General features: G+C 31.4%; 1 protein-coding gene across 2 annotated transcripts in view; it reads right to left on the bottom strand.

Annotated features, from left to right (window-relative positions):
• Positions 1–23,839, bottom strand: part of LOC149623140 (uncharacterized) — a 72,048-nt gene that overhangs the window by 10,916 nt on the left and 37,293 nt on the right. The gene's annotated exons all lie outside the window — the stretch shown is intronic.

Genomic DNA, 23,839 nt, shown 5'->3' with positions numbered 1-23,839 from the left:
CAATTTTTAAAGTGTCCTATAAAATCCTACAATTTTTAAAGTGTCCTATAAAATCGTACAATTTTTAAAGTGTCCTATAAAATCCTACAATTTTTAAAGTGTCCTATAAAATCCTACAATTTTTAAAGTGTCCTATAAAATCCTACAATTTTTAAAGTGTCCTATAAAATCCTACAATTTTTAAAGTGTCCTATAAAATCCTACAATTTTTAAAGTGTCCTATAAAATCCTACAATTTTTAAAGTGTCCTATAAAATCCTACAATTTTTAAAGTGTCCTATAAAATCCTACAATTTTTAAAGTGTCCTATAAAATCCTACAATTTTTAAAGTGTCCTATAAAATCCTACTCTTTTTAAAGTGTCCTATAAAATCCTACAATTTTTAAAGTGTCCTATAAAATCCTACTCTTTTTAAAGTGTCCTATAAAATCCTACAATTTTTAAAGTGTCCTATAAAATCCTACTCTTTTTAAAGTGTCCTATAAAATCCTACAATTTTTAAAGTGTCCTATAAAATCCTACAATTTTTAAAGTGTCCTATAAAATCCTACAATTTTTAAAGTGTCCTATAAAATCCTACAATTTTTAAAGTGTCCTATAAAATCCTACAATTTTTAAAGTGTCAAATAAAATCCTACAATTTTTAAAGTGTCCTATAAAATCCTACAATTTTTAAAGTGTCCTATTGTAACGGAAAAGAAAGCCTAAACCGTTGCACTATAAAATCCTACAATTTTTAAAGTGTCCTATTGTAACGGAAAAGAAAGCCTAAACCGTTGCACTATAAAATCCTACAATTTTTAAAGTGTCCTATAAAATCCTACAATTTTTAAAGTGTCCTATAAAATCCTACAATTTTTAAAGTGTCCTATAAAATCCTACAATTTTTAAAGTGTCCTATAAAATCCTACAATTTTTAAAGTGTCCTATAAAATCCTACAATTTTTAAAGTGTCCTATAAAATCCTACAATTTTTAAAGTGTCCTATAAAATCCTACAATTTTTAAAGTGTCCTATTGTAACGGAAAAGAAAGCCTAAACCGTTGCACTATAAAATCCTACAATTTTTAAAGTGTCCTATTGTAACGGAAAAGAAAGCCTAAACCGTTGCACTATAAAATCCTACAATTTTTAAAGTGTCCTATAAAATCCTACAATTTTTAAAGTGTCCTATAAAATCCTACAATTTTTAAAGTGTCCTATAAAATCCTACAATTTTTAAAGTGTCCTATAAAATCCTACAATTTTTAAAGTGTCCTATAAAATCCTACAATTTTTAAAGTGTCCTATAAAATCCTACAATTTTTAAAGTGTCCTATAAAATCCTACAATTTTTAAAGTGTCCTATAAAATCCTACAATTTTTAAATTGTCCTATAAAATCCTACAATTTTTAAATTGTCCTATAAAATCCTACAATTTTTAAAGTGTCCTATAAAATCCTACTCTTTTTAAAGTGTCCTATAAAATCCTACAATTTTTAAAGTGTCCTATAAAATCCTACTCTTTTTAAAGTGTCCTATAAAATCCTACAATTTTTAAAGTGTCCTATAAAATCCTACTCTTTTTAAAGTGTCCTATAAAATCCTACAATTTTTAAAGTGTCCTATAAAATCCTACAATTTTTAAAGTGTCCTATAAAATCCTACAATTTTTAAAGTGTCCTATAAAATCCTACAATTTTTAAAGTGTCCTATAAAATCCTACAATTTTTAAAGTGTCAAATAAAATCCTACAATTTTTAAAGTGTCCTATAAAATCCTACAATTTTTAAAGTGTCCTATTGTAACGGAAAAGAAAGCCTAAACCGTTGCACTATAAAATCCTACAATTTTTAAAGTGTCCTATTGTAACGGAAAAGAAAGCCTAAACCGTTGCACTATAAAATCCTACAATTTTTAAAGTGTCCTATAAAATCCTACAATTTTTAAAGTGTCCTATAAAATCCTACAATTTTTAAAGTGTCCTATAAAATCCTACAATTTTTAAAGTGTCCTATAAAATCCTACAATTTTTAAAGTGTCCTATAAAATCCTACAATTTTTAAAGTGTCCTATAAAATCCTACAATTTTTAAAGTGTCCTATAAAATCCTACAATTTTTAAAGTGTCCTATTGTAACGGAAAAGAAAGCCTAAACCGTTGCACTATAAAATCCTACAATTTTTAAAGTGTCCTATAAAATCCTACAATTTTTAAAGTGTCCTATAAAATCCTACAATTTTTAAAGTGTCCTATAAAATCCTACAATTTTTAAAGTGTCCTATAAAATCCTACAATTTTTAAAGTGTCCTATAAAATCCTACTCTTTTTAAAGTGTCCTATAAAATCCTACAATTTTTAAAGTGTCCTATAAAATCCTACTCTTTTTAAAGTGTCCTATAAAATCCTACAATTTTTAAAGTGTCCTATAAAATCCTACTCTTTTTAAAGTGTCCTATAAAATCCTACTCTTTTTAAAGTGTCCTATAAAATCCTACAATTTTTAAAGTGTCCTATAAAATCCTACAATTTTTAAAGTGTCCTATAAAATCCTACAATTTTTAAAGTGTCCTATAAAATCCTACAATTTTTAAAGTGTCCTATAAAATCCTACAATTTTTAAAGTGTCAAATAAAATCCTACAATTTTTAAAGTGTCCTATAAAATCCTACAATTTTTAAAGTGTCCTATTGTAACGGAAAAGAAAGCCTAAACCGTTGCACTATAAAATCCTACAATTTTTAAAGTGTCCTATAAAATCCTACAATTTTTAAAGTGTCCTATAAAATCCTACAATTTTTAAAGTGTCCTATAAAATCCTACAATTTTTAAAGTGTCCTATAAAATCCTACAATTTTTAAAGTGTCCTATAAAATCCTACAATTTTTAAAGTGTCCTATAAAATCCTACTCTTTTTAAAGTGTCCTATAAAATCCTACAATTTTTAAAGTGTCCTATAAAATCCTACAATTTTTAAAGTGTCCTATAAAATCCTACAATTTTTAAAGTGTCCTATAAAATCCTACAATTTTTAAAGTGTCCTATAAAATCCTACAATTTTTAAAGTGTCAAATAAAATCCTACAATTTTTAAAGTGTCCTATAAAATCCTACAATTTTTAAAGTGTCCTATTGTAACGGAAAAGAAAGCCTAAACCGTTGCACTATAAAATCCTACAATTTTTAAAGTGTCCTATTGTAACGGAAAAGAAAGCCTAAACCGTTGCACTATAAAATCCTACAATTTTTAAAGTGTCCTATAAAATCCTACAATTTTTAAAGTGTCCTATAAAATCCTACAATTTTTAAAGTGTCCTATAAAATCCTACAATTTTTAAAGTGTCCTATAAAATCCTACAATTTTTAAAGTGTCCTATAAAATCCTACAATTTTTAAAGTGTCCTATAAAATCCTACAATTTTTAAAGTGTCCTATAAAATCCTACAATTTTTAAAGTGTCCTATTGTAACGGAAAAGAAAGCCTAAACCGTTGCACTATAAAATCCTACAATTTTTAAAGTGTCCTATAAAATCCTACAATTTTTAAAGTGTCCTATAAAATCCTACAATTTTTAAAGTGTCCTATAAAATCCTACAATTTTTAAAGTGTCCTATAAAATCCTACAATTTTTAAAGTGTCCTATAAAATCCTACTCTTTTTAAAGTGTCCTATAAAATCCTACAATTTTTAAAGTGTCCTATAAAATCCTACTCTTTTTAAAGTGTCCTATAAAATCCTACAATTTTTAAAGTGTCCTATAAAATCCTACTCTTTTTAAAGTGTCCTATAAAATCCTACTCTTTTTAAAGTGTCCTATAAAATCCTACAATTTTTAAAGTGTCCTATAAAATCCTACAATTTTTAAAGTGTCCTATAAAATCCTACAATTTTTAAAGTGTCCTATAAAATCCTACAATTTTTAAAGTGTCCTATAAAATCCTACAATTTTTAAAGTGTCAAATAAAATCCTACAATTTTTAAAGTGTCCTATAAAATCCTACAATTTTTAAAGTGTCCTATTGTAACGGAAAAGAAAGCCTAAACCGTTGCACTATAAAATCCTACAATTTTTAAAGTGTCCTATAAAATCCTACAATTTTTAAAGTGTCCTATAAAATCCTACAATTTTTAAAGTGTCCTATAAAATCCTACAATTTTTAAAGTGTCCTATAAAATCCTACAATTTTTAAAGTGTCCTATAAAATCCTACAATTTTTAAAGTGTCCTATAAAATCCTACAATTTTTAAAGTGTCCTATAAAATCCTACAATTTTTAAAGTGTCCTATAAAATCCTACAATTTTTAAAGTGTCCTATAAAATCCTACAATTTTTAAAGTGTCCTATAAAATCCTACAATTTTTAAAGTGTCCTATAAAATCCTACAATTTTTAAAGTGTCCTATAAAATCCTACAATTTTTAAAGTGTCCTATAAAATCCTACAATTTTTAAAGTGTCCTATAAAATCCTACAATTTTTCAAGTGTCCTATAAAATCCTACAATTTTTAAAGTGTCCTATAAAATCCTACAATTTTTAAAGTGTCCTATAAAATCCTACAATTTTTAAAGTGTCCTATAAAATCCTACAATTTTTAAAGTGTCCTATAAAATCCTACAATTTTTAAAGTGTCCTATAAAATCCTACAATTTTTAAAGTGTCCTATAAAATCCTACAATTTTTAAAGTGTCCTATAAAATCCTACAATTTTTAAAGTGTCCTATAAAATCCTACAATTTTTAAAGTGTCCTATAAAATCCTACAATTTTTAAAGTGTCCTATAAAATCCTACAATTTTTAAAGTGTCCTATAAAATCCTACAATTTTTAAAGTGTCCTATAAAATCCTACAATTTTTAAAGTGTCCTATTGTAACGGAAAAGAAAGCCTAAACCGTTGCACTATAAAATCCTACAATTTTTAAAGTGTCCTATAAAATCCTACTCTTTTTAAAGTGTCCTATAAAATCCTACTCTTTTTAAAGTGTCCTATAAAATCCTACAATTTTTAAAGTGTCCTATAAAATCCTACAATTTTTAAAGTGTCCTATAAAATCCTACAATTTTTAAAGTGTCCTATAAAATCCTACAATTTTTAAAGTGTCCTATAAAATCCTACAATTTTTAAAGTGTCAAATAAAATCCTACAATTTTTAAAGTGTCCTATAAAATCCTACAATTTTTAAAGTGTCCTATTGTAACGGAAAAGAAAGCCTAAACCGTTGCACTATAAAATCCTACAATTTTTAAAGTGTCCTATAAAATCCTACAATTTTTAAAGTGTCCTATAAAATCCTACAATTTTTAAAGTGTCCTATAAAATCCTACAATTTTTAAAGTGTCCTATAAAATCCTACAATTTTTAAAGTGTCCTATAAAATCCTACAATTTTTAAAGTGTCCTATTGTAACGGAAAAGAAAGCCTAAACCGTTGCACTATAAAATCCTACAATTTTTAAAGTGTCCTATAAAATCCTACAATTTTTAAAGTGTCCTATAAAATCCTACAATTTTTAAAGTGTCCTATAAAATCCTACAATTTTTAAAGTGTCCTATAAAATCCTACTCTTTTTAAAGTGTCCTATAAAATCCTACAATTTTTAAAGTGTCCTATAAAATCCTACTCTTTTTAAAGTGTCCTATAAAATCCTACTCTTTTTAAAGTGTCCTATAAAATCCTACAATTTTTAAAGTGTCCTATAAAATCCTACAATTTTTAAAGTGTCCTATAAAATCCTACAATTTTTAAAGTGTCCTATAAAATCCTACAATTTTTAAAGTGTCCTATAAAATCCTACAATTTTTAAAGTGTCAAATAAAATCCTACAATTTTTAAAGTGTCCTATAAAATCCTACAATTTTTCAAGTGTCCTATAAAATCCTACAATTTTTAAAGTGTCCTATAAAATCCTACAATTTTTAAAGTGTCCTATAAAATCCTACAATTTTTAAAGTGTCCTATAAAATCCTACAATTTTTAAAGTGTCCTATAAAATCCTACAATTTTTAAAGTGTCCTATAAAATCCTACAATTTTTAAAGTGTCCTATAAAATCCTACAATTTTTAAAGTGTCCTATAAAATCCTACAATTTTTAAAGTGTCCTATAAAATCCTACAATTTTTAAAGTGTCCTATAAAATCCTACAATTTTTAAAGTGTCCTATAAAATCCTACAATTTTTAAAGTGTCCTATAAAATCCTACTCTTTTTAAAGTGTCCTATAAAATCCTACAATTTTTAAAGTGTCCTATAAAATCCTACTCTTTTTAAAGTGTCCTACAAAATCCTACAATTTTTAAAGTGTCCTATAAAATCCTACTCTTTTTAAAGTGTCCTATAAAATCCTACTCTTTTTAAAGTGTCCTATAAAATCCTACAATTTTTAAAGTGTCCTATAAAATCCTACAATTTTTAAAGTGTCCTATAAAATCCTACAATTTTTAAAGTGTCCTATAAAATCCTACAATTTTTAAAGTGTCCTATAAAATCCTACAATTTTTAAAGTGTCCTATAAAATCCTACAATTTTTAAAGTGTCCTATAAAATCCTACAATTTTTAAAGTGTCCTATAAAATCCTACAATTTTTAAAGTGTCCTATAAAATCCTACAATTTTTAAAGTGTCAAATAAAATCCTACAATTTTTAAAGTGTCCTATAAAATCCTACAATTTTTAAAGTGTCCTATTGTAACGGAAAAGAAAGCCTAAACCGTTGCACTATAAAATCCTACAATTTTTAAAGTGTCCTATAAAATCCTACAATTTTTAAAGTGTCCTATAAAATCCTACAATTTTTAAAGTGTCCTATAAAATCCTACAATTTTTAAAGTGTCCTATAAAATCCTACAATTTTTAAAGTGTCCTATAAAATCCTACAATTTTTAAAGTGTCCTATAAAATCCTACAATTTTTAAAGTGTCCTATAAAATCCTACAATTTTTAAAGTGTCCTATTGTAACGGAAAAGAAAGCCTAAACCGTTGCACTATAAAATCCTACAATTTTTAAAGTGTCCTATAAAATCCTACAATTTTTAAAGTGTCCTATAAAATCCTACAATTTTTAAAGTGTCCTATAAAATCCTACAATTTTTAAAGTGTCCTATAAAATCCTACAATTTTTAAAGTGTCCTATAAAATCCTACTCTTTTTAAAGTGTCCTATAAAATCCTACAATTTTTAAAGTGTCCTATAAAATCCTACTCTTTTTAAAGTGTCCTACAAAATCCTACAATTTTTAAAGTGTCCTATAAAATCCTACTCTTTTTAAAGTGTCCTATAAAATCCTACTCTTTTTAAAGTGTCCTATAAAATCCTACAATTTTTAAAGTGTCCTATAAAATCCTACAATTTTTAAAGTGTCCTATAAAATCCTACAATTTTTAAAGTGTCCTATAAAATCCTACAATTTTTAAAGTGTCCTATAAAATCCTACAATTTTTAAAGTGTCCTATAAAATCCTACAATTTTTAAAGTGTCCTATAAAATCCTACAATTTTTAAAGTGTCCTATAAAATCCTACAATTTTTAAAGTGTCCTATAAAATCCTACAATTTTTAAAGTGTCCTATAAAATCCTACAATTTTTAAAGTGTCCTATAAAATCCTACTCTTTTTAAAGTGTCCTATAAAATCCTACAATTTTTAAAGTGTCCTATAAAATCCTACAATTTTTAAAGTGTCCTATAAAATCCTACAATTTTTAAAGTGTCCTATAAAATCCTACAATTTTTAAAGTGTCCTATAAAATCCTACAATTTTTAAAGTGTCAAATAAAATCCTACAATTTTTAAAGTGTCCTATAAAATCCTACAATTTTTAAAGTGTCCTATTGTAACGGAAAAGAAAGCCTAAACCGTTGCACTATAAAATCCTACAATTTTTAAAGTGTCCTATAAAATCCTACAATTTTTAAAGTGTCCTATAAAATCCTACAATTTTTAAAGTGTCCTATAAAATCCTACAATTTTTAAAGTGTCCTATAAAATCCTACAATTTTTAAAGTGTCCTATAAAATCCTACAATTTTTAAAGTGTCCTATAAAATCCTACAATTTTTAAAGTGTCCTATAAAATCCTACAATTTTTAAAGTGTCCTATTGTAACGGAAAAGAAAGCCTAAACCGTTGCACTATAAAATCCTACAATTTTTAAAGTGTCCTATAAAATCCTACAATTTTTAAAGTGTCCTATAAAATCCTACAATTTTTAAAGTGTCCTATAAAATCCTACAATTTTTAAAGTGTCCTATAAAATCCTACAATTTTTAAAGTGTCCTATAAAATCCTACAATTTTTAAAGTGTCCTATAAAATCCTACAATTTTTAAAGTGTCAAATAAAATCCTACAATTTTTAAAGTGTCCTATAAAATCCTACAATTTTTAAAGTGTCCTATTGTAACGGAAAAGAAAGCCTAAACCGTTGCACTATAAAATCCTACAATTTTTAAAGTGTCCTATAAAATCCTACAATTTTTAAAGTGTCCTATAAAATCCTACAATTTTTAAAGTGTCCTATAAAATCCTACAATTTTTAAAGTGTCCTATAAAATCCTACAATTTTTAAAGTGTCCTATAAAATCCTACAATTTTTAAAGTGTCCTATAAAATCCTACAATTTTTAAAGTGTCCTATAAAATCCTACAATTTTTAAAGTGTCCTATAAAATCCTACAATTTTTAAAGTGTCCTATAAAATCCTACAATTTTTAAAGTGTCCTATAAAATCCTACAATTTTTAAAGTGTCCTATAAAATCCTACAATTTTTAAAGTGTCCTATAAAATCCTACAATTTTTAAAGTGTCCTATAAAATCCTACAATTTTTCAAGTGTCCTATAAAATCCTACAATTTTTAAAGTGTCCTATAAAATCCTACAATTTTTAAAGTGTCCTATAAAATCCTACAATTTTTAAAGTGTCCTATAAAATCCTACAATTTTTAAAGTGTCCTATAAAATCCTACAATTTTTAAAGTGTCCTATAAAATCCTACAATTTTTAAAGTGTCCTATAAAATCCTACAATTTTTAAAGTGTCCTATAAAATCCTACAATTTTTAAAGTGTCCTATAAAATCCTACAATTTTTAAAGTGTCCTATAAAATCCTACAATTTTTAAAGTGTCCTATAAAATCCTACAATTTTTAAAGTGTCCTATAAAATCCTACAATTTTTAAAGTGTCCTATAAAATCCTACAATTTTTAAAGTGTCCTATTGTAACGGAAAAGAAAGCCTAAACCGTTGCACTATAAAATCCTACAATTTTTAAAGTGTCCTATAAAATCCTACTCTTTTTAAAGTGTCCTATAAAATCCTACTCTTTTTAAAGTGTCCTATAAAATCCTACAATTTTTAAAGTGTCCTATAAAATCCTACAATTTTTAAAGTGTCCTATAAAATCCTACAATTTTTAAAGTGTCCTATAAAATCCTACAATTTTTAAAGTGTCCTATAAAATCCTACAATTTTTAAAGTGTCAAATAAAATCCTACAATTTTTAAAGTGTCCTATAAAATCCTACAATTTTTAAAGTGTCCTATTGTAACGGAAAAGAAAGCCTAAACCGTTGCACTATAAAATCCTACAATTTTTAAAGTGTCCTATAAAATCCTACAATTTTTAAAGTGTCCTATAAAATCCTACAATTTTTAAAGTGTCCTATAAAATCCTACAATTTTTAAAGTGTCCTATAAAATCCTACAATTTTTAAAGTGTCCTATAAAATCCTACAATTTTTAAAGTGTCCTATAAAATCCTACAATTTTTAAAGTGTCCTATTGTAACGGAAAAGAAAGCCTAAACCGTTGCACTATAAAATCCTACAATTTTTAAAGTGTCCTATAAAATCCTACAATTTTTAAAGTGTCCTATAAAATCCTACAATTTTTAAAGTGTCCTATAAAATCCTACAATTTTTAAAGTGTCCTATAAAATCCTACAATTTTTAAAGTGTCCTATAAAATCCTACTCTTTTTAAAGTGTCCTATAAAATCCTACAATTTTTAAAGTGTCCTATAAAATCCTACTCTTTTTAAAGTGTCCTATAAAATCCTACTCTTTTTAAAGTGTCCTATAAAATCCTACAATTTTTAAAGTGTCCTATAAAATCCTACAATTTTTAAAGTGTCCTATAAAATCCTACAATTTTTAAAGTGTCCTATAAAATCCTACAATTTTTAAAGTGTCCTATAAAATCCTACAATTTTTAAAGTGTCAAATAAAATCCTACAATTTTTAAAGTGTCCTATAAAATCCTACAATTTTTCAAGTGTCCTATAAAATCCTACAATTTTTAAAGTGTCCTATAAAATCCTACAATTTTTAAAGTGTCCTATAAAATCCTACAATTTTTAAAGTGTCCTATAAAATCCTACAATTTTTAAAGTGTCCTATAAAATCCTACAATTTTTAAAGTGTCCTATAAAATCCTACAATTTTTAAAGTGTCCTATAAAATCCTACAATTTTTAAAGTGTCCTATAAAATCCTACAATTTTTAAAGTGTCCTATAAAATCCTACAATTTTTAAAGTGTCCTATAAAATCCTACAATTTTTAAAGTGTCCTATAAAATCCTACAATTTTTAAAGTGTCCTATAAAATCCTACAATTTTTAAAGTGTCCTATTGTAACGGAAAAGAAAGCCTAAACCGTTGCACTATAAAATCCTACAATTTTTAAAGTGTCCTATAAAATCCTACTCTTTTTAAAGTGTCCTATAAAATCCTACTCTTTTTAAAGTGTCCTATAAAATCCTACAATTTTTAAAGTGTCCTATAAAATCCTACAATTTTTAAAGTGTCCTATAAAATCCTACAATTTTTAAAGTGTCCTATAAAATCCTACAATTTTTAAAGTGTCCTATAAAATCCTACAATTTTTAAAGTGTCAAATAAAATCCTACAATTTTTAAAGTGTCCTATAAAATCCTACAATTTTTAAAGTGTCCTATTGTAACGGAAAAGAAAGCCTAAACCGTTGCACTATAAAATCCTACAATTTTTAAAGTGTCCTATAAAATCCTACAATTTTTAAAGTGTCCTATAAAATCCTACAATTTTTAAAGTGTCCTATAAAATCCTACAATTTTTAAAGTGTCCTATAAAATCCTACAATTTTTAAAGTGTCCTATAAAATCCTACAATTTTTAAAGTGTCCTATAAAATCCTACAATTTTTAAAGTGTCCTATAAAATCCTACAATTTTTAAAGTGTCCTATTGTAACGGAAAAGAAAGCCTAAACCGTTGCACTATAAAATCCTACAATTTTTAAAGTGTCCTATAAAATCCTACAATTTTTAAAGTGTCCTATAAAATCCTACAATTTTTAAAGTGTCCTATAAAATCCTACAATTTTTAAAGTGTCCTATAAAATCCTACAATTTTTAAAGTGTCCTATAAAATCCTACTCTTTTTAAAGTGTCCTATAAAATCCTACAATTTTTAAAGTGTCCTATAAAATCCTACTCTTTTTAAAGTGTCCTACAAAATCCTACAATTTTTAAAGTGTCCTATAAAATCCTACTCTTTTTAAAGTGTCCTATAAAATCCTACTCTTTTTAAAGTGTCCTATAAAATCCTACAATTTTTAAAGTGTCCTATAAAATCCTACAATTTTTAAAGTGTCCTATAAAATCCTACAATTTTTAAAGTGTCCTATAAAATCCTACAATTTTTAAAGTGTCCTATAAAATCCTACAATTTTTAAAGTGTCCTATAAAATCCTACAATTTTTAAAGTGTCCTATAAAATCCTACAATTTTTAAAGTGTCCTATAAAATCCTACAATTTTTAAAGTGTCCTATAAAATCCTACAATTTTTAAAGTGTCCTATAAAATCCTACAATTTTTAAAGTGTCCTATAAAATCCTACTCTTTTTAAAGTGTCCTATAAAATCCTACAATTTTTAAAGTGTCCTATAAAATCCTACAATTTTTAAAGTGTCCTATAAAATCCTACAATTTTTAAAGTGTCCTATAAAATCCTACAATTTTTAAAGTGTCCTATAAAATCCTACAATTTTTAAAGTGTCAAATAAAATCCTACAATTTTTAAAGTGTCCTATAAAATCCTACAATTTTTAAAGTGTCCTATTGTAACGGAAAAGAAAGCCTAAACCGTTGCACTATAAAATCCTACAATTTTTAAAGTGTCCTATAAAATCCTACAATTTTTAAAGTGTCCTATAAAATCCTACAATTTTTAAAGTGTCCTATAAAATCCTACAATTTTTAAAGTGTCCTATAAAATCCTACAATTTTTAAAGTGTCCTATAAAATCCTACAATTTTTAAAGTGTCCTATAAAATCCTACAATTTTTAAAGTGTCCTATAAAATCCTACAATTTTTAAAGTGTCCTATAAAATCCTACAATTTTTAAAGTGTCCTATAAAATCCTACAATTTTTAAAGTGTCCTATTGTAACGGAAAAGAAAGCCTAAACCGTTGCACTATAAAATCCTACAATTTTTAAAGTGTCCTATAAAATCCTACAATTTTTAAAGTGTCCTATAAAATCCTACAATTTTTAAAGTGTCCTATAAAATCCTACAATTTTTAAAGTGTCCTATAAAATCCTACTCTTTTTAAAGTGTCCTATAAAATCCTACAATTTTTAAAGTGTCCTATAAAATCCTACTCTTTTTAAAGTGTCCTATAAAATCCTACAATTTTTAAAGTGTCCTATAAAATCCTACTCTTTTTAAAGTGTCCTATAAAATCCTACTCTTTTTAAAGTGTCCTATAAAATCCTACAATTTTTAAAGTGTCCTATAAAATCCTACAATTTTTAAAGTGTCCTATAAAATCCTACAATTTTTAAAGTGTCCTATAAAATCCTACAATTTTTAAAGTGTCCTATAAAATCCTACAATTTTTAAAGTGTCAAATAAAATCCTACAATTTTTAAAGTGTCCTATAAAATCCTACAATTTTTAAAGTGTCCTATTGTAACGGAAAAGAAAGCCTAAACCGTTGCACTATAAAATCCTACAATTTTTAAAGTGTCCTATAAAATCCTACAATTTTTAAAGTGTCCTATAAAATCCTACAATTTTTAAAGTGTCCTATAAAATCCTACAATTTTTAAAGTGTCCTATAAAATCCTACAATTTTTAAAGTGTCCTATAAAATCCTACAATTTTTAAAGTGTCCTATAAAATCCTACAATTTTTAAAGTGTCCTATAAAATCCTACAATTTTTAAAGTGTCCTATAAAATCCTACAATTTTTAAAGTGTCCTATAAAATCCTACAATTTTTCAAGTGTCCTATAAAATCCTACAATTTTTAAAGTGTCCTATAAAATCCTACAATTTTTAAAGTGTCCTATAAAATCCTACAATTTTTAAAGTGTCCTATAAAATCCTACAATTTTTAAAGTGTCCTATAAAATCCTACAATTTTTAAAGTGTCCTATAAAATCCTACAATTTTTAAAGTGTCCTATAAAATCCTACAATTTTTAAAGTGTCCTATAAAATCCTACAATTTTTAAAGTGTCCTATAAAATCCTACAATTTTTAAAGTGTCCTATAAAATCCTACAATTTTTAAAGTGTCCTATAAAATCCTACAATTTTTAAAGTGTCCTATTGTAACGGAAAAGAAAGCCTAAACCGTTGCACTATAAAATCCTACAATTTTTAAAGTGTCCTATAAAATCCTACTCTTTTTAAAGTGTCCTATAAAATCCTACTCTTTTTAAAGTGTCCTATAAAATCCTACTCTTTTTAAAGTGTCCTATAAAATCCTACAATTTTTAAAGTGTCCTATAAAATCCTACAATTTTTAAAGTGTCCTATAAAATCCTATATTTTGAGTATCGATTTCAACCCACCGAACCAGTAAACCAGAGCTTTTGTGCCTTAATCCATACCAAGAAGTGATATCTAGTTTATTAGGGAGAAGGTATAAACTCGTCACATTTCCAGCTTCATCTTCAGTCCAAACGTAGGTCCGGAGTCAATCCCCGCCTCTAAATTACAACCAGCATCTAATTCGTTCTTGAAAACTCGTGCACGTCAGCGCGACACGAATGACGAAAATTGAGTATTTTCCGACTGTGGAGAGGCGAAATAGCCCGGGCTCCTTTTACGTCCCCCCTTGTATTTTGAAAGAGGGACTGGGACTATGACGCGAATACAAAGGCATCTTATACCTTCTCCCTAATAAACTAGATATCACTTCTTGTCCATACTATTTCAGTATAAATTTCAAACGATAACTTCGCATGTAAGTACCGAATGCTTTTGATTTAGCTGATGTTGCCAGATTGGAGGTAAAATTGGGTGTAGTTAATTTGCTCACGCTTTTTATCAGCACGAGGGTGACATCCGCCACTTTTCGTTCAAGGTTAGATGACACCTGTGACTAATCACCTATTTAGGTATCGAGCTCTCATAGAACGCACGAGGCTGGCATCAACCCTTTAGCCGATAGTTATCACTCGCGATAACTCGTTTAAAAAGTTAAAAAATTTCCCCCAAGGTAACGTAATATTAATTGTAAGGTAGAGCATTGATTGGTCGACCAAAGAAGCTAGGGAGAAAGAGGTCAAGACTGCATTTGAGTACGTTGTAAATAATACTGGGAATACACTAAAACTATAGGCTTTCATCAAGCTCCCTCCGTACCAATTATATCATAGTTTTATAAGATATGTTCCATAAGTATGACACTAACTATACTTCGTAAAGCTACAGACTTACCGCTCGAGCTAGTTCAAGAACGACAAACGAGAATTGCAGGCTACACTAGCTCGGTTTTGCAGTCCATCTTCCTATTTAGTCTGCACTAAACCTTTAACAGTGCCTCATGCCCAGGAGTCGCTTTACGAGAATCTATGACCTACGTCACTTATACGACAAGCTCTCAGTAACCAGTGACAAACTTATGGCCAACATATCTTATGCACTTATGATTATATGTATAACCTAAAAACGGAACTATCATTTATGATTTTACACCTACGTTGGGGTAAGTAACTTCGGGATGCGTTCCCAACCCAAATCTAAACTTACGAAACATGTTTGGAAAACGGGGAAAAGATTTGGGTGAAGACACCATTATCCTAGGGCACCGGATATCCTAGTGACATATTTATTCTTTGTAAGCGATAAATTTTCAATTTTTAGCTTTTGTTCGGTGTCGCTTAGGGAACTGAACGTATATAGTCACTACTGTGTCATAAAAGAGTCCTTCGAATCCATAAGGCTTTGGGGTAAATACTGATGAATGGGTTTGTGTCACACACCAAGGCCCGAAGGAAGAGTTTGAGACGACTACGCCATGGTGTTGTTGTCGTCCTATGGGTACAGATAAGGGATGACGTTTACCAGCTATCTTGGACTAAGTGGTCTCGCGAGAGATTCTTCTATATGAAAGTTCTATCAGTTCACGGACGAACTTTCGCGTCACGGGGAAACTTACAGAATGCAAACAAAGATAAGGGTACGTTACTTAAATTACTTACAGAGTGGAGTAGATAATGGTTCGCAATTAGCCAGGGAACTCTCTCTTGTCTTTGTGTCAAGTTTGCGATTTTAAAAATATTCCGGGGATTTATTGATTTGGAAAATGGTCCAACAATTTTGGAAGAGCGTAAGGCTATTTACGAAATAATCCTGGGACGTTCCTTATTGACGTGCATGATAGCCCTAATTGTACTCTATCCAACGATACCAAATACTTGGGTTTATATCACTCAGGGCATTAGTAAAATGTATTTGAAAAATGTTCCTCAATTCAGAACCAAGACGCCCCACAACTCTTAATATTATCAGAAGTATACAATACTTTTCTTCGAGAGAAGTATACCACAAAGCGTGTTAAGTGTAACGTCATTCTTCCCAACATCGGAACATTTGGAGCAAGGTTATTAAACCGAATCACATACGCGATAAATAGTTCCCTCATCATTACTCTATAAGCGCTTAACTATTTGGCAAGACGTGCTTGTGGATTTTGTCCCACCCCAAGACGAGGTTTGTGGGTTGATTGCTGGGGATTTAGTGCCGAACAATTATAGATTTCACCTTACGGTGCGATGCCCATCTGAAGTTTGATGAGCGGGAAAGCAAACAAAAAGGGTGAGCCTGGGAAGAATGACGTTACATAACTTAAGTATGAAGTGGATACAGAGTGGCATCCTTCTTCAATTATCCCCTTCTGATATTATTTGAAATTTCATAATTCCATAGTTTAGCAAAAATTTCAGGGAAATCCATTGAAAATGAGACATTTCTAATTGTCCTCCCCCCAACGGTAAGAAAAACTTGAGCCTACATCAATCAGGGCTCGAGTAAATAAGCTTTGAAAAATATTTTCCAATCTATCTTGTTAGAAATATGATCATACCAAAAACCAAAATCAATGTTGGATTCAGAAAAAAAGTCTACGCTAGCCATGAGATTAAACTGTCCTATAACTAAGCCTAGTTCTACCCTATAAATGTACCCTTCACCTAAGAGAGTCAGCTATCCAGGTCACAAATTCCAGACCTATCTAACCCTAAGTCCAATATTTCAAAACCAGTTTATAAGTTCTTTTTTTCATTATGGGAATCTGGATTCCAGACCGAGGGCTACTTGATGACCGAACTAAACCCAATAGAGTTAGGCTTAAGGTCTCGGAGAACCCAGTTTTTCCCGCCTTAACTGTGCACCACTTCAACTGTTACGAGTACCTATAGAGGACAAGAACAAAACGACGGTCGATTTTTAGACTTTTCTGTTCCCGGCCTGAGCGAGTCCAAATTGTGGCAAACAGCCAGAGTACTGAATCACGGACAGCACATGGCATTGCCTTTTTTTCGCCGGAACGCCAGAAAGCTCGAGTACCCACCCGACTCGACACTTTTTCGGTCGCAACGACTTACTCTCAATGTATGAGAAGTTAGTTAATAGAAGTAGGTTTTTATCAGGAAAGATAAGTTGGGTCATTGACTTTGCGATCGGAGCACAGTGAGATTAGGGGAATACATTAGATTTTCTCCCCAATGCGCCTAAATTTAAACAGTAATTGTTTTGATTGAAATTTTGAGTGGCCTTCAAGGTATTCAAGCACCTACTTTTGAATAGGGCCTATCACGAAGTTTGCAAGCCGGGCACCAAAAAACGCAAGCGCGCTTAGAGATCACACTATCTTGAAAACGTTTCGCACCAAAAGCGATCAGAAAACAACCCAAACCTTCGCTAAGCCTAAATTAAAAATCATTCAAGTTACGCTTAACAAAATCGAAAGAAATTCAGTCCGATTTAGAGGGAAACTTTACCAAGTCTAAATTAAAATATTTCTCATATTAGGCTTAGGAAATATAGTAAATAATTCTCGATGAAACTGGGTCCTTCTTCGAGGAATACTTTGCTAGATCTAATTGAGAATCCTTCATAATTACCTCTCCGAGTGACGATGACGTCACGGAGAGGTATTACACTGGACCTGTCTGTGTGTCTGTTACCGCGTTCGAAGTTGACAAATCGGAGCAAACCTTAATTGCATCTCCATTCGGAGAGGTTCATTTTGGTTTCCCAGCTTGTTTAGACTTAAAAACGCCTGGATGAAGGCAAAATTGTATCGGAGCGTAACTTTGGGGTCAATTGACGGAGCGTGCTTGGACTTCAACTAATGGTCTTCAAAATGGACAACAAAGCTCGGAAGAGATGGGAAAGGATGTTTTCCAAAAGGGAAAATAGATATAAAAAAGAGAAAATAAAAAAAAAATAGTAGAAAACATAGAGAGATCTCTCAGAAAGTCGTAAAAGGATATGGGCCCAAAACTTTTCTAACCAAAGTCACTGTACCGTTGTCGTGTTCTATGAGCGATGGAATGAAGGAGGAATAGTGTTGTAAATAGACAACCAAAGTGATAGTGAACGATTCGGACAGATGTGCACACTTTGTAATTCTAAAGAGGACCAGGAAATAAGAAAGGATACATTTCGCATTTACTTCATAGCGCACACCTACCTTTAAATAGAGCTGACAAATTTCGATCGACTTTGATATACCATACAAATACAGATCCTAACTTTCTACGTACAAATCTTAAAGCGACTCCATAGAAGGCATCGGAGGGTGGATATAAATTATTTTAAATACGTCAGAGGCATGTGATCAAGAAGAGGCGTGATTGAAAAACTTGGACTAAGATTACAGTTACACTCCTTAGTCCATACGCAGTCTTTGGATCTCGGCATTGCGTGGTGCCTGTGACGTGTTTCAAATACGATTTACCATAAGTTTATAAGATATGTTACATAAGTTTGTCACTGGTTACTGAGACGTCAGTCATAGATAGACGTAGGTCATAGATTCTCGTAAAGCGACGCCCAGTGAGGCGCTGTCAAAGGCGTAGTACAGACTAAATAGAAAGATGGACTGCAAAACCGAGTGTAGCCTGCAATTCTCGTTTGTCGTTCTCGAACTAGCTCGAGCTGTAAGACTCTAGCTTTACGAAGTATAGATAGTGTCATACTTATGGAACATATCTTATAAACCTATGGTTTTACCCACCCACCCCTGTCTTCTTTCGAGTTTCGAGACCGTGGAATGTTTTTCGAATCGTAAGAAATGAACCTGCAGTTTTCACATTCCAGTGTAGGGTTTAAAACCCACGATATAACAGATTATTATAACTTAGGTTTCCTCGTGATCGGTGGATATTACATCTATAACATCAACACTCAGTCCGCCCATAGCGCGGTATCAATATCACCTGGACCGTTACTCTCTCCCGTTAATAACTTGGATGAAACTTAGGCCTATTTCTGCGCCTTGGCCAGCCTATAACGGCCAAGTTTATTGCTGGGGTCGGTTCTAAATCGTTAAGCTATCCCAAATTCCCTCGGTATTAATTTTAAATCCAGCAACTCAAACGAAACGACGCTAACACCGATCCGATTTTTTATACGGGCCATTTCGATTGAAAAAGCGCGTGATACTTTATCTCGTGATGTATTATATCAACACAAAACTCGAGCTAAAGCCGCGATATATTTTACTCGAAAGAGTCTATGGGTCTTAGCTTTGTTTTTAAAACAATTCTTTTAGATGTTAGAATCCGAGTTTTATATCTTTTATTCTATTTCTTTCGCGTATAGACAAGTACTTTACGGTACACGAGGTGATTCAGGGTTTTTTACGCTCTGTCTATTTTATTTTCAGTTGCCAAAGGCGTACATTTCGCCCCTCTCGAATTTTACAAGGATCTTGTCATATCTATCCGAAAGTCATAAAGTTAAAGTAATGTTTCTCATTCTAAAAGGTCAACAACTGAAACCAAAATTCTATGGGAGCTACCGCTACCTTAGATAAGGCCTGATGACGGCTTTAATGTATAAGCTCGGACCACCTAACCCATGGACAGGCAACTGAATAGGGAGCTAGGTTTGCTTCGAGCAACGCCTGACACTAGCGCTGTGGCGGCGGATGTTGGAAGTTTTTCACCAAACCCTAGTAAAATTCGCGCCATTTTTTTTTGAGGAGTAGAGGTCTCCAGTCAGTCACCGATATGTGGAGAAAATCTGACTAAATTATGAAATTGAGTTGAATTTAATTATTTATTTATTTCAGCCTTTCTCTCAATAAAGATTCATGAAAGATCTATCAAGTTAGTCTTTTGTAAATATCACCCTTTTATTGTTTATAAAGTCTGTTTAAAAATTAAGCCTTGGCTCAAAAATATCCCGAACCATTACAGTCTGATTGAGTTTTATTTACGGTACATTTGGCGATAAATGGCGGTCGGTAGACGCGTGAGGGCGCGTGCTACGCATTGCCATTTTGTTAACGCGGGTTTAACATGGCTTTGCCTGTCCTTGGGTTAGGTGGTCTGAGGCATAAGGATGAATTTTTGGTTAGATGTATCTTTTTCGTAAACTGTTTGCTATTGAACTGAACTGTGGCGGCGGATGTTGGAAGTTTTTCACCAAACCCTATAGTAAAATTCGCGCCATTTTGATAGGATCCATAAAATTAATCTGACATGGTGAAAAATTTCCCTTAGAGATAACATGGAAATTTTTATATTATGTAAATTACTTAAAATAATCGTAATCACGGAAATCAGGGAATTCATTCAGTAATCAAGGGAAATCACATAAAAATTCAGAAATTAGGTGCACAAAATTTTGACGAATGACTAGTCCCTCGAATTGCAATTAAATCTGTTTATATTTACGGACGCTAATCACATTGGATATTTAAACCTCCGCCATTTTTCAAGATGGCAACCGAATAAAACGAAAATCTCTATAACCTTTATACAAATAATAATAATAATAATAATAATTTTGCTGAAATCCGTTGTTATTTACGGAGCTTATCACTTCAAGAGTAACTAATCGAACCAAGAATACATAAAGCTAACAGGAATCATAAGGTAGCCGTTTACTAAACGTATCTAGGCCGATTTTGTGGGAGGTGCTAGACTAATCATAATGTATAATTTTACCTCGAGAATAATTTATCTCACTGCACGCGCCTGACAACGCGCTGTTACCAACCTATTGAAATCACAGTTAGAAAGACGTCAGAATTATCAGGCGTGACAAAATCCGCGTAGAAATTAACGTTGGAGATATGGGGCACATTTATTCCTATTAGATATATTTATTCCTGATCGAGCGGTTAGAAAAGATCTACATCTATATGAATCAAAGTCCCGACTGACAGACTGACTGATAATCAACGCCCAACCCAAACCGCTTGCCCTAGAAGGCTGAAAATTTGCAGGAACGTTACTCATAAGTAGTAGGCGCGTACTAAGAAAGATTTTTCCAATCCGCCACCATCTTAAAAAATGGCGCCCAGAAATGTAAAAAATATTCTCTATGCAACAAAGTCCGCGCGTTTCAACCGATTTCACAAATATTTAGTTCACTGGTTACCTTTAACCTATAGACGGGCTGAATGGTCTTTTGGGTTCGATTTGTTGCCATGTTTTTAAATGGCGGACAAAATCATAAAAACCCTTCTTTATGGAATAATGTCCGCGTGAAAAGTAATAAAAAAATGTCCCGACGGGCTAACGGGCAACACTGAGTGCCTTCGTTCCTAGGGTGCTACAAAAATATTAGTCATCAGTAAAATCTACCCATTCTTTATAACATTTTGATGGAAGTTCTAATTACACGCGAGCGACGCCGCGGGTAACGACTACTTCTTAGATAAATTTAAAGGTATTTGCAGAAGGGGATAATAGAAGAAGGATGACACTCTGTATCCTCTTAATACTTTAGTTATGTAACGTCGTTCTTCCCTGGCTCACCCTTTTTGTTTGCTTTCCCGCTCATCAAAACTTCAGATGGGCATCGCACCATGGAGTGAATTCTATAACTGTTTGGCACTAAATCCCCAGCAAGCAATCAACCCACAAACCTTGAATCCTTGATTGTCTTGACGTGGGACAAAAATTGGTCCACAAGCGCATATGCGTCTTGCCAAATAGAGCAATGATGAGGCAACTATTTATCGCGTATGTGATTCGGTTTAGTTACCTTATGCACTCCAAATTTAAAATGATGTTGGGAAGAATAATGTTACAATTACCCCTCTTTGTGGTACACTTCTCTCGAAGAGAAGTATTATATACTTCTGGTATTTGGTAATACTTCTAACTCCTAGACTTCCGTCTAAAGTAACGCGAGTTTTAATTAAAATTCTTTAAAAACTTTATAAGTTAAACTGACTCGCTGAATAGATAACCTTCCTGACAAATTTCTTAGAAATATAAAAGTACCTTTTTTAAGATGCGAAAAAAAAAAGTCTCTCTTCTTCGAAAAATTTCAGTCTTTCCTTTCTCGTTCCATATAAACTCTTTTTTTTTCGGGCAACCTTTACGCGTTAATATTCAAATAGTCGAGGCGAAACTCCGGGCCAGTACTCTTAAGTAATGTTCGTTGGCCCAAGACCAAACTTTTTTGACGTTCGTGCAGCTCGTGAGCGTTTCCGAAGAGGGACTCTGGCGAGTCTCTAGCCAACTATGAAACATTTCTCTTCTAGCTTTCTCCACGGCCACGTTGCTATGGAGATGACTTTACTAGAATATGGGGGGAATCTAACCTCGTGGATAGAACCCCGAAATTAAAGGGATATCGTAACATCATTCTTCGGTGTTTGGCGAGTACCGAGCAAAGCAACTACGAAGTCCCGTAATGGGGATGCGCGGCGGTGGTAACGCGAGAAGAATCGATGAGAGGTATTAGGATTAGCGCAAATGCAAATAAAATAACAGAAAGTGAGCAGACAGGCCAAGACATTATCCCCATGTTATACTAGGGTTCCTAAAACTCGCGTGCAAACCAAGAATGTTAAATTCATACCAACCGTTCAGGTTTGCACTAGGATATCTAATCTATGATAGTCTCGAAGAAGCCAACATAAAATTATTTCTAGCGTATTCCCAGATCAACGCCTCAAATGAGAATTTGGAGAGAAATTGAAAAAGATAACGTAATATTAAAAAATGTTTAGGGCTGCTTGGTCAATTAACAAAAGAAGCTAGAGAGAGGGAAAGAGTTCAAGACTTGAAATACGTCGTTAATATCATACTGGCCACTACAGAAGCTTTCATCACTTTCTGTTATATATAATTTGCCTTTGATAACAGCACCCCTTTAGATGGTTGAAAACCTTTATGGATTGGTTGGTTTCTATCTAATAAATAAAAGCAACGTATTCGAAAACGCGCAACGTTATAACCCTATCTTTCGTATACCCTACGGTCCCTGCCTTTAACTCCAATACATCTAAACCAGTAAACTAAAGTGGATTTTATAAAAGCCCATTCATTTCGTAGTCTTTTGTCGTCTCGTTCTACGTTCCCTTATACCTAAGCATAGCCCGACCTAACACTTTGAATTATCTATATTAAAATTCTAGAGGAACTTCATTCTTTTGACACAAAATTCAGTGAACTCACTCAATCGGAATTGATTGTATCTTAATATTTTAGACGCTGTAAAAATTCCGCACGATTTCTTACAGGTTGAGCGCGTTTTTGAATATAAAACTTTAATAGCGTTTAACTCAGATGCACACTTTGATAAAACTCACGATTTCATTTCTTTCGTCGTAAAATTCGACAAACAACCGCTAGATAAGATCAAGAAGTGATATCTAGTTTATTAGGGAGAAGGTATTAATTCGCCATATTTCTAGCTTTATCCAACGTAGCCTGTCCGGAGTTAATCCCCGCCTCTAAATTACAGCCAGCATCTCATTGGTTCTTGAAAACTCACGTCAGCGCGACGCGAATGACAAAAATTACGTATTATCTGACTGAGGAGAGGCGAAATAGCCCGGCCTCCTTTTACGTCCCCCTTGTATTTTGAAAGAGGGACCGGGACTATGGCGCGCGAATACTTAGGCATCTTAGACCTTCTCCCTAATAAACTAGATATCGCTTCTTGATAAGATCTGTAGTTAAAACACATCTTTCTCTGAGCTGCTTTCTTGAAAGTTATAGTTTTCAACCCCACAAATTAGTTGGTGCAGATCAGTTGCGAGCGGATTTCGAGCGCAATTAAGCTGATCGTACGTATGGCACACGCGAAATTCTTCAGTGTGCTCCAAAAACACACCAAAGCGGTAAATTATCCCATTGATACAGAAAAATACCTTCCTTAAACCTAACTTATCTGAGCTCACACACCATAAATACTATAGAAGTTAGGATACCTCTCATCTCCACCAAACCGTAGGTAGCTTCGGGGAAGTACACAAACCAAAGCCCTCTGGACAAAATTCCCCAATGAAGTGCAAGGCAATGGATGTTTCACGTTTACCAAACTTTTTGAGGATTGTATTTGCTTAAGCTAACATTTATCGAACTTTAAAGACATGGATCCAATGAAAACTTGGATAAACG

The sequence above is a fragment of the Phalangium opilio genome, unplaced genomic scaffold (genome assembly GCF_054372755.1).
Source record: "Phalangium opilio isolate 3A_F unplaced genomic scaffold, DU_Popi_V2 ptg000113l_1, whole genome shotgun sequence".
NCBI classification, from domain to species: domain Eukaryota; kingdom Metazoa; phylum Arthropoda; class Arachnida; order Opiliones; family Phalangiidae; genus Phalangium; species Phalangium opilio.
This window is presented reverse-complemented; position numbering and strand designations above follow the sequence as displayed.